Below are 12,406 nucleotides of genomic sequence, written 5' to 3'. Positions count from 1 at the left end.
CGTCAGGAGGTAAACGCACCGACTCATTTTAGAGGTGTATATAAATAACAACGGAACGTTATAAATGCAGGACACAAGTACGCATACAGTCCGTGTCAGAAGTAAAGTCAAAGTCACATTTTGGGGCTCAACTCGCTATTATCTTGGTGTAGTCTCACGTATTAGCTCGAACAACACAAAAACATAATACAAGTGTCTATCCTCTCGGCCACTAGCGCCTTGTGTGGTTGTCGTACGTGTTTATTACTCAGTAAGATCGCCAGAAGGTGCTAAAGAAGACAAATTGAGTTTTAAAATAACTATAAATGAGGGTGAGAGAATCCAACAGCCACAGAAACCAAGGGGCACAGGGGATTTTTAATTTATTTATTTTGTGGTGTTGATCAATTTATAATATTACTTAATATGTTATCGCTTAAAGCTAATTGATTAGAAAAGCAGAAGAAAAAACAACCACATGCCGCCGGTGGGATCCGAACCCACGACCTCCGAATTACGCGTCCGGTGCTCTACGACTGAGCTACGGCGACGGCTGTCAAACCTTCTGCTTTCGGGGGTATTTATGTTTATGTTTATGCTTATGTTTGCTTGGGAGTGTTCACCAGCGCCACCCACGTTCTTAAGCGGCGGACGTAGCACGTCTTGAGTTACCGCTGATGTGACGTAGAACGTCATCGAACGGCGAGGGTGGAAGCTGTGTGAGAACCCTCTTATGCTTCCTAAGGCATCAAGGCTGCCTGCACCGAGGCCCTCGTTAAGCAATTAAACAGACAAGGAAAGGGGAATGAGGGGCTCGTTATAAATATCAGAGAAGCCAACAGCCACAGAAACCAAGGGGCACAGGGGGTTTTTAATTTATTTATTTTCTGGTGTTGATCAATTTATAATATTACTGAATATGTTATCGCTTAAAGCTAATCGATTAGAAAAGCAGAAGAAAAAACAACCACATGCCGCCGGTGGGATCCGAACCTACGACCTCCGAATTACGCGTCCGGTGCTCTACCACTGAGCTACGGCGACGCCTGTCAAACCTTCTGCTTTCGGGGGTATTTATGTTTATGTTTATGCTTATGTTTGCTTGGGAGTGTTCACCAGCGCCACCCACGTTCTTAAGCGGCGGAAGTAGCACGTCCTGAGTTACCGCTGATGTGACGTAGAACGTCATCGAACGGCGAGGGTGGAAGCTGTGTGAGAACCCTTCGGAGATCGTGGGTTCGGATCCCACCGGCGGCATGTGGTTGTTTTTTCTTCTGCTTTTCTAATCAATTAGCTTTAAGCGATAACATATTCAGTAATTTTATAAATTGATCAAAACCACAAAATAACTAAATTAAAAATCCCCTGTGCCCGTTGGTTTCTGTGGCTGTTGGCTTCTCTCATATTTATAACGAGCCCCTCATTCCCCTTTCCTTGTCTCCCTATAAATGAGGGTGTGGGCGAGGAAATTTCGCGTAGTGAGGGTGGCGGTGAGGGAGGACAGAATAATTTTCCAACATTAGAGAGTGAGTGAGGGAGGGTAATACATTCACCAGTGAGGGTGAGGTAGAAAATATAAAAACAAGGGCGTTGGTCCTCCTCTGGTGTCCACTGGCCTCAATTGATGTGCGGCCTCAACAGCTGTGTGGTCGCTCAAAGTGAGACCACGCAGCCTCGGAGGCTTGCGATCCTGCCGAATAGGTTGGCCGCTGCTGGCTCAGGACCGAATTTATTGGAGATATCTTGGAGCAACTTTCGCCCTGGCATCTGCATAGTCAGGTTGTGACAGCTATGAGAATTGATGGGTCTTGAGAGAAACCGAATAAAGCACCGCAAACCTCCGTAGCGAAAATTTGTTGATGCATAATTGGCATATAAATCTCCTTTAACTTCAAATTTTTGAGCTCATAAAGAAATAAATAAATTGTTATTTGTTAAAGCGCATAGTTTCGCGCTACTGTGGAAAATTGAAAGAGCTCTCAAATGATCGAAAATAATTATCCTGAGCAAAATAAAGGAAAGTAGCTCTCGCCAGTGCAATAAAAACCACAACTTTTTTTTTTAACAAATTAGAGAGGATCGCGCGCAAACTGATGCGCCTCCGATGGAACCACAGAAAGCTTTCCTCTCCAGTCTGGTCCTATAGTCGAGCGGCAACACTGAAGGCCCTTTGCCCGGAAGCTGTGTCTAGCAGGAGCTACCGCAGATGGACCGTCACGCATTTCTCAGCTCTCGAAATGCTCTTCTCCTTCCTTGTTCCACCCTAGCCACCATCCTGGTACCCATGCCTACCCTCTCGCCATAGCGTCTTCTTCCATGTTTACCCTCCTCCTCCTCTTTCCAGGGTTACCAGCCTCCGGGTGGCTACCAACGCAGCCGCCTTCCGCTGCTTCCACGGTAACCGTTCTCCCATTGGGATTTGTCTGCTATGCACCTTGATGCTTCCTCGGATATATCCTTTCGATTAAAGATTCTTTCACTCTCTTTCCGCGGTAGCTGTCGTATGGTTGGGGAGTTCTCTCCACTCCCGTTATCGTCGTGCTTCAAACAAGGCTCAAACAATGAAGACGCTTGAGTGAAAGGTAGCTTCTGCAGAAGCGAAGTTTACAGAGCACCCTTTGCAAAAACTAATACGTTTGGAATATACGGTAGGCTATTTAAATTGTATTCTAAACATTTTTTGTATTCATGAATGCACTAAAAATATGTATAAAACAGGTTCCTGAAATTTGATGCTTGGTATTCGAAATAAATTCTTAAAATCTGTCAGAAATACCTCGCTTAAAGCATACCTCGAGCACTTTTGAAATACGTCAAAATACATGTATGCAGTTTTAGCACCTTGTCACTGTATTAAAGATGTATTTTCGGAAATATGAAATTAATTCATCCAAAGTGTACTTCAATTCTCAAAAAACGGGCAGTCCTTGTAAACGTATATGTAGGCAGCTTTAGCATCTTGTTAATGTATTAAAAGTATGCTCTCGGAAATATCAAATCAATTAATCCGAAGTATGCTTCAATTCTAACAAACGGACAGTCCTTTTAAACGTATTTGCAGCACACTTCAAGCTGACGTTGAACAACCGAATGCTGAAATCGCGATTCAGGAAAAGGCATTTGCGTGTTGTCAACGTGTTTGAAGTGTACTTCCGTAAATACGTAATTAATTCGTCCAAAGAATACATAAATTTTAGCAAATTGGCAGTCCGCCTTAGCATATTTGCAGCACACTTCGAGCTGCTTTTCAACAACCTTATGCTCAAAATCGAGTTTAGGGAAATCGCATTTTGGTGTTGGCAATGTTTTTAAAGTGTACTTTCGTAAATACGCAATTAATCAGTCCAAGTATACTTAGATTCAAACAAATGGGCAGTCCGCGTAAACATATTTGCATCACACTTCAAGCTATCGTGGAACAATCTAGAGCTCGAAATGACATTTCAGGGGACAGTGAAAACACTCCCTTTCCTGTCGTCCTTTCGTTGCAACACAGTAATCATTGCGCGGGAACAACGCAGGACAAAGACGATACCGGACGAGAACGCCTGCGTTGTTCCCGCGCTATGATTACTGGGTTGCCATGAATTACCAGCCTGCCAGAGCCTTTTCTGTTCTGAAGTCCTTTCATTTATGGTAAATTTTAGCAGAAAGGTAATCACCACTTATTTACACTACGTGCGGAGAACGTGATAGCATGATACCGGCAAAGGCGCCTTGGGTATTTCCAGGCCCAAATATGCGAGCGAAAAGGACCACGACCGGGAAGGCCGACGGCCTCCCATAGACGCCCGTGCATCTGTTGGCAGACAGTTCAACTCCTGACCTATTTGTGACGCAAGTTTCGACTAGCAATTCTGTTCTAGATCGCATTCTCTTCTAGGGCACTTCTCGGATAATTTTCTGGGCCCACAGTCTTTGCGCAAATAAACCCCTCACCCGGCAAGATTGTGCGTCGCTCTCGGTGGGTATATATAAAGCAAGTCAAGTGTGGCGCTTGCCGGAGCATTTAGTGATTCCTGCGGCCCTTCTGCCATGGTTTCCTGTGTAGGTGTCTGCCGTTCCAATGCCGTCACGTGACCTTATAATCTCATGTACGTACATTGTTATTGATGATAATGGCGCTTATACAATTTGTTCTGAAGTTCAAGCATTAACCCGTATCATTCCGTGAAGTCCTCATTTTTTAAGCCAGCAAAGTGAATGTATTTTTGATGTATTAACCCTTTGTTGCATGCGGAATAATTACGTGCGCGAACTGTGATTTTTTTTTTGTTTCGTGTCTTTCTGGATCAGAAAAAACGGGAAAAAATTTTTCATCTCTTTCAAATGTTTATTTTGGAAGATACAGAATGTCCACTACACTGGACAACATGAATACCAGCTCCGGTAGGGGAAAGTAAAAATGTTTGTGTTTGCCTTTTACACCAGGCAAAGTTCTTCCAATAACAAAAGGGCACTTTACTCTTCATTATGAAATAAAAAAAAACAGTCACTTTTGCCGTCAATGCACAAGAACACTTTGCACTTCCCGCAGAGGTATGTTGTCTTCCGCTTGCAGCCATTCATTTTGCACCTTTGTGCTGCACACGTTTGCTGGCGGGGGAAGTGGCTTACGCTGTCGTACCGCACTTCTGCGGACACCGAGCTTGCTTTCGCAGGCGGCCTTCGTTTCGCTGCGGCTGAGCATGCTAGTGCATTAGAAAAATCAGTTTCATCAACCGTGGTCCTTGATTCTGCCTTGATCAGTGCTATCGCCACCGATAACTTGAAGTGGCTTAGCTGCATCACAGCGGTATCGCAGCCATGCGTTTACGACAGCCAAATCGATCAGGTGAAAAATTACTATTTTGTACCATTTTTTTGTCGTGAGGTGGGTCCGGTACACAGAAAGCAGCATGTCGCACTTGTCGACGCCGCCCATATTTTCATTGTACCTTGCGATTGGTCCAGGGCTTTCGACCTCAACGTGTTTTTTTTTTTTGTTTTCGGTCAAATTGCTCACTTTTACAAGTGGGTTGACACCATGCACATTTGAGGCCACCATTACAAGCCTGTTAACGTACCACTCACAAACGATGATGCCATGCTCTCTATCGACTTTGTAGTCGAACGAGCCCTTGCCTTGTTTTCTCAGCTCTTCTTCAGGCATCAACGGGCATTTAGCTGTCCTGTTTCTGCGCAGGGTGCATGTCGCATGCAGTCCCTTATCCTTTAGGTGGGCCAGGAGCTCTGGGGACGCAAAGAAATTGTCAAAAAAAAGGAACGTACTTGGAGGTACAGCTCTGGCAAGGCGCAGCACTACGCGTCCTGACGGGCCAATAGTCTGGGGTGCGTCAGGCGGGTCGGACTTCAGGTTGTCTCCGTGAAACTCTATTTCGTGAACATACCCGGACTGACCGGCCCTTACCCAGACTTTGTCTCCCCATTTTTTTGGCTTGTTTGCCATGTACACCTTTAGCGAGTGCCTTCCTTTGAAGGGGATGATCTGCTCATCTATTGCCTGGCAAGACTCTGGTTCAGCCAAATTCTTGAATGAAGCATTCAGTTGGTCGATCATTGGACGAACTTTCTGGAGGCGATCGAAGCCTTCCTCAGAACTCTTCTTTTCTAAAGCAGCATCGTTGAGGTGGAGAACTGATAATATTTCCTCCCATCTGTTCACCGTCATTGCGTCAGCAACCATGTCCTGCCTAGTGTCTGAGGACCAGTACGAACGCCTAAAGGAGATGTCGACTATTGACATGTACATGCATATGCCCAAAAAAACCTCCATTTAATTCTTTGTTATCACCTTCATTTTTGGACGATTAGATATTCTGTGCCTGTTAGATTCAAATGTTAGCAGCTCAATGAGATCCTCACCATACATGAGCTTGAACATTTTCAGTGGAGTTTTGCCTTCAGCAGCTGCAGCCTTAGGCTTCAGCTCGTTGTGCACTTTGGTGCAATGAGGAATATCTCTCTTATCCCAACGCCATACTTTCGGCGTTTCCTTCTGAATGCGACGCTGTTTTGGTGCGCCCTCTCCTTCAGCATCGCTGTCAGTGTGAATGTCATCCTCCTGACTCGCACTGCTATCGGTTATATCACTCCATCTGTCCACTTCTACTTCGTTCTGACCATCATCTTCACTGTCAAGGTGATCATCGTCACTACCAGATGGCAAGTCTTCTCCAAGTAGCGCATTCACCTGGTCCCGTGGCAACGGGACATCCAATAGTTTATCGATTTCCGCATCGGTTAATTTCTTCTTTGAAGCCGGAATCCTCCTAATAAGAACAAAGTAAAGCTGCGTTAAAAACTATATAGAACATAATAAATAATGCACTCAAATCTGAGCAGCAGCAGTAAACCCGTACGAAAAGCCTCACATGGGCATGTCGTTTTCCCGCCATGCTTGGTGTCCACCACAGTGGACATTTGAAAGAAGTGTTTCGGAAAACCGACCTATGTTTTACTCAGTCGTAATATCAATGGCGCGTACCTAACAGTATCTCTTTTCTTGTTTCCGCATAATTATACGTCGCAAATTAGGGAAATGTGCGAATGGTAAGCCAAAAAGTGAAGACAAACGTCACTTACCCGCTCGAGCAGGGGGCAGCCATCTTCGTAGGAAAATTTCGAGGCAGCCGCAGTATGGTGGCGCCATCTAGCGCATCGAAAACGTACCTTTTTTGTCCACTGTAGTGACCAGCATGCACAGGAGCACCTGGCGTGCACTGAACTTGCTCTAAAAATCGCAGAAATTTGTCCACTACAGTGGACAGCATGCAACAAAGGGTTAAATAGCGGGTGCTGTCCGCTATCATCGACGAATTTGTATACCCAGGAAGCGCATGCGCCAGTCAGTTCCAAGCGGCAGCTTTCCACGCACGCAGCCGCAAAAGTTGAGCGTCGTAGCTATCGGCAACAAACCATGTACTTGAGGCGTGATGCGATGTTGAAGCATTGCACAGGAAGGCCTGTAAGAACAGGATAAAAGATTCACCTGGCTTTATTCTGAAGGCCTCGTTGTGACCACACGAAGGCTCGATAAAAACTGAGCTTAAAAAGCAGGTGCTGTCCGTTATCATCGACGAAGTTGTAGTCGCAGGGAGCGCATGGGCCAGTCCGTTCCATGCGGTAGCTTTCCACGCAGGCAGCCGCAAAAGGTGAACGTCGTAGCTGTCGGCAAGAAAGCACGTACTTCAGGCGTGATCTGATGTTGAATCATGGCCCAGGAAGGCCTGTACGAACAGGAGAAAACGTTAAGCTGGCTTTATTCTGAAGGCCTCGCCGTGCCCACACGAAGGCTCGATGAAGACTGAGCTTAAATAGCGGATGCTGTCCGTTATCATCGACGAAGTTGTAGTCCCAGGAAGCGCATGCGCCAGTCCGTTCCAAGCGGTAGCTTTCTACGCAGGCAGCCGCAAAAGATGAGCGTCGTAGCTGTCGCCAACAAAGCACGTACTTGAGGCGTGATCCGATGTTGAAGCCTGGCACAGGAAGGCCTGTAAGTACAGGACAAAAGGTTCAGCTGGCTTCATTCTGAAGGCCTCGCCGTGCCCACACGAAGGCTCGATGAAGACTGAGATTATATAGCGGGTGCTGTCCGTTATCATCGGCAAAGTTGAAGTATTAGTCCCAGGAAGCCATGCGCCATTCCATTGCATGCGGTAGCTTTCCACGCAGGACGCCGCAAAAGTTGAGCGTCGTAGGTGTCGGACACAATGCAAGTACTTGAGACGTGATCGGATGTTGAAGCATGGCACAGGAAGGCCTGTAAGAACAGGACAAAAGGTTCAGCTGGCTACATTCAGTGGGACTCGCCATGCCCACACGAAGGCTCGATGAAGACAGCTTAAATAGCGGGTGCTCTCCGCTATCATCGACGAAGTTGTAGTCCCAGGAAGCGGATGCGCCAGTCCGTTCCATGCTTTAGCTTTCCACGCAGGCAGCCGCAAAAGGTGAGCGTCGTAGCTGTCGGCAACAATGCACGTACTTGAGGCGTGATCCGATGTTGAAGCATCGCCCAGGAAGGCCTGTAAAAACAGGACAAAACGTTCAGCTGGCTTCATTCTGAAGGCCTCGCCTTTCCCACACGAAGGCTCGATGAAGACTGAGCTTAAATAGCGGGTGCTGTCCGTTATCATCGACGAATTTGTAGTCCCAGGAAGCGCATGCGCCAGTCCGTCCCATGCGGTAGCTTTCCACGCAGGCAGCCGCAAATGGCGAGCGTCGTAGCTGTCGGCAACAAAGCAGGTACTTGAGGCGTGATCCGATGTTCGAGCATGGCCCAGGAAGGCCGGTAAGAACAGGACGAAAGGTTCAGCTGGCTTCATTCTGACGGCCTCGCCGTGCCCACACAAAGGCTCGGTGAAGACTGAGCTTAAAAAGCGGGTGCTGTCCGTTATCATCGACGAAGTTGTAGTCCCAGGAAGCGCATGCGCCAGTCCGTTCTAAGCGGTAGCTTTTCACGCAGGAAGCCGCAAAAGATGAGCGTCGTAGCTGTCGGCAACAAAGCACGTACCTGAGGCGTGATCGGATATTGAAGCCTGGCACAGTAAGGTCTGTAAGAACAGGACAAAAGGGTCAGGTCGCTTCATACTGAAGGCCTCGCCGTGACCACACGAAGGCTCGATGAAAACTGAGCTTAAAAAGCGGCTGCTATCCGTTATCATCGATGAAGTTGTAGTCGCAGGGAGCGCATGCGCCAGTCCGCTCCATGCGGTAGCTTTCCACGCAGGCAGCCGCAAAAGGTGAGCGTCGTAGCTGTCGCCAACAAAGCACGTACCTGAAGCGTGATCGGATGTTGAAGCCTGGCACAGGAAGGCCTGTAAGAACAGGACAAAAGGTTCAGCCGGCTTCATTCTGAAGGCCTCGCCGTGCCCACACGAAGGCTCGATGAAGACTTTGTTTAAATAGCGGGTGCTATCCGTCATCATCCACATAGTTGAAGTATTAGTCCCAGGAAGCCATGCGCCATTCCGTTGCATGCGGTAGCTTTTCACGCAGGCAGCTGCAAAAGGTGAGCGTCGTAGCTGTCGGCAACAAAGCACGTACTTGAGGCGTGATCTGATGTTGAAACATGGCCCAGGAAGGCCTGTAAGAACAGGACAAAACGTTCAGCTGGCTTCATTCTGAAGGCCTCGCCTTGTCCACACGAAGGCTCGATGAAAACTGAGCTTAAAAAGCGGCTGCTATCCGTTATCATCAATGAAGTTGTAGTCGCAGGTAGCCATGCGCCATTCCGTTGCATGCGGTAGCTTTCTACGCAGGACGCCGCAAAAGTTGAGCGTCGTAGGTGTCGGCAACAAAGCAAGTACTTGAGACGTGATCGGATGTTGAAGCATGGCACAGGAAGGCCTGTAAGAAGAGGACAAAAGGTTCAGCTGGCTACATTCTGAGGGACTCGCCATGCCCACACGAAGGCTCGATGAAGAGAGCTTAAATAGCGGGTGCTCTCCGTTATCATCGACGAAGTTGTAGTCCCAGGAAGCGCATGCGCCAGTCCGTTCCATGCTTTAGCTTTCCACGCAGGCAGCCGCAAAAGGTGAGTGTCGTAGCTGTCGGCAACAAAGCACGTACTTGAGGCGTGATCCGATGTTGAAGCATGGCCCAGGAAGGCCTGTAAGAACAGGAGAAAACGTTCAGCTGGCTTCATTCTGTAGGCCTCGCCTTTCCCACAAGAAGGGTCGATGAAGACTGAGCTTAACCCTTTGTTGCATGCGGAATAATTACGTGCGCGAACTGTGATTTTTTTCTTGTTTCGTGTCTTTCTGCATCAGAAAAAACGGGAAAAAATTTTTCATCTCTTTCAAATGTTTATTTTGGAAGATACAGAATGTCCACTACACTGGACAACATGAATACCAGCTCCGGTAGGGGAAAGTAAAAATGTTTGTGTTTGCCTTTTACACCAGGCAAAGTTCTTCCAATAACAAAAGGGCACTTTACTCTTCATTATGAAATAAAAAAAACAGTCACTTTTGCCGTCAATGCACAAGAACACTTTGCACTTCCCGCAGAGGTATGTTGTCTTCCGCTTGCAGCCATTCATTTTGCACCTTTGTGCTGCACACGTTTGCTGGCGGGGGAAGTGGCTTACGCTGTCGTACCGCACTTTTGCGGACACCGAGCTTGCTTTCGCAGGCGGCCTTCGTTTCGCTGCGGCTGAGCATGCTAGTGCATTAGAAAAATCAGTTTCATCAACCGTGGTCCTTGATTCTGCCTTGATCAGTGCTATCGCCACCGATAACTTGAAGTGGCTTAGCTGCATCACAGCGGTATCGCAGCCATGCGTTTACGACAGCCAAATCGATCAGGTGAAAAATTATTCTTTTGTACCATTTTTTTGTCGTGAGGTGGGTCCGGTACACAGAAAGCAGCATGTCGCACTTGTCGACGCCGCCCATATTTTCATTGTACCTTGCGATTGGTCCAGGGCTTTCGACCTCAACGTGTTTTTTTTTGTTTTCGGTCAAATTGCTCACTTTTACAAGTGGGTTGACACCATGCACATTTGAGGCCACCATTACAAGCCTGTTAACGTACCACTCACAAACGATGATGCCATGCTCTCTATCGACTTTGTAGTCGAACGAGCCCTTGCCTTGTTTTCTCAGCTCTTCTTCAGGCATCAACGGGCATTTAGCTGTCCTGTTTCTGCGCAGGGTGCATGTCGCATGCAGTCCCTTATCCTTTAGGTGGGCCAGGAGCTCTGGGGACGCAAAGAAATTGTCAAAAAAAAGGAACGTACTTGGAGGTACAGCTCTGGCAAGGCGCAGCACTACGCGTCCTGACGGGCCAATAGTCTGGGGTGCGTCAGGCGGGTCGGACTTCAGGTTGTCTCCGTGAAACTCTATTTCGTGAACATACCCGGACTGACCGGCCCTTACCCAGACTTTGTCTCCCCATTTTTTTGGCTTGTTTGCCATGTACACCTTTAGCGAGTGCCTTCCTTTGAAGGGGATGATCTGCTCATCTATTGCCTGGCAAGACTCTGGTTCAGCCAAATTCTTGAATGAAGCATTCAGTTGGTCGATCATTGGACGAACTTTCTGGAGGCGATCGAAGCCTTCCTCAGAACTCTTCTTTTCTAAAGCAGCATCGTTGAGGTGGAGAACTGATAATATTTCCTCCCATCTGTTCACCGTCATTGCGTCAGCAACCATGTCCTGCCTAGTGTCTGAGGACCAGTACGAACGCCTAAAGGAGATGTCGACTATTGACATGTACATGCATATGCCCAAAAAAACCTCCATTTAATTCTTTGTTATCACCTTCATTTTTGGACGATTAGATATTCTGTGCCTGTTAGATTCAAATGTTAGCAGCTCAATGAGATCCTCACCATACATGAGCTTGAACATTTTCAGTGGAGTTTTGCCTTCAGCAGCTGCAGCCTTAGGCTTCAGCTCGTTGTGCACTTTGGTGCAATGAGGAATATCTCTCTTATCCCAACGCCATACTTTCGGCGTTTCCTTCTGAATGCGACGCTGTTTTGGTGCGCCCTCTCCTTCAGCATCGCTGTCAGTGTGAATGTCATCCTCCTGACTCGCACTGCTATCGGTTATATCACTCCATCTGTCCACTTCTACTTCGTTCTGACCATCATCTTCACTGTCAAGGTGATCATCGTCACTACCAGATGGCAAGTCTTCTCCAAGTAGCGCATTCACCTGGTCCCGTGGCAACGGGACATCCAATAGTTTATCGATTTCCGCATCGGTTAATTTCTTCTTTGAAGCCGGAATCCTCCTAATAAGAACAAAGTAAAGCTGCGTTAAAAACTATATAGAACATAATAAATAATGCACTCAAATCTGAGCAGCAGCAGTAAACCCGTACGAAAAGCCTCACATGGGCATGTCGTTTTCCCGCCATGCTTGGTGTCCACCACAGTGGACATTTGAAAGAAGTGTTTCGGAAAACCGACCTATGTTTTACTCAGTCGTAATATCAATGGCGCGTACCTAACAGTATCTCTTTTCTTGTTTCCGCATAATTATACGTCGCAAATTAGGGAAATGTGCGAATGGTAAGCCAAAAAGTGAAGACAAACGTCACTTACCCGCTCGAGCAGGGGGCAGCCATCTTCGTAGGAAAATTTCGAGGCAGCCGCAGTATGGTGGCGCCATCTAGCGCATCGAAAACGTACCTTTTTTGTCCACTGTAGTGACCAGCATGCACAGGAGCACCTGGCGTGCACTGAACTTGCTCTAAAAATCGCAGAAATTTGTCCACTACAGTGGACAGCATGCAACAAAGGGTTAAATAGCGGGTGCTGTCCGCTATCATCGACGAATTTGTATACCCAGGAAGCGCATGCGCCAGTCAGTTCCAAGCGGCAGCTTTCCACGCACGCAGCCGCAAAAGTTGAGCGTCGTAGCTATCGGCAACAAACCATGTACTTGAGGCGTGATGCGATGTTGAAGCATTGCAC

The sequence above is a fragment of the Amblyomma mixtum genome, chromosome 6, assembly GCF_055824585.1.
Source record: "Amblyomma mixtum isolate Tamu chromosome 6, ASM5582458v1, whole genome shotgun sequence".
In the NCBI taxonomy this organism is placed as follows: Eukaryota; Metazoa; Arthropoda; class Arachnida; order Ixodida; family Ixodidae; genus Amblyomma; species Amblyomma mixtum.
This window is presented reverse-complemented; position numbering follows the sequence as displayed.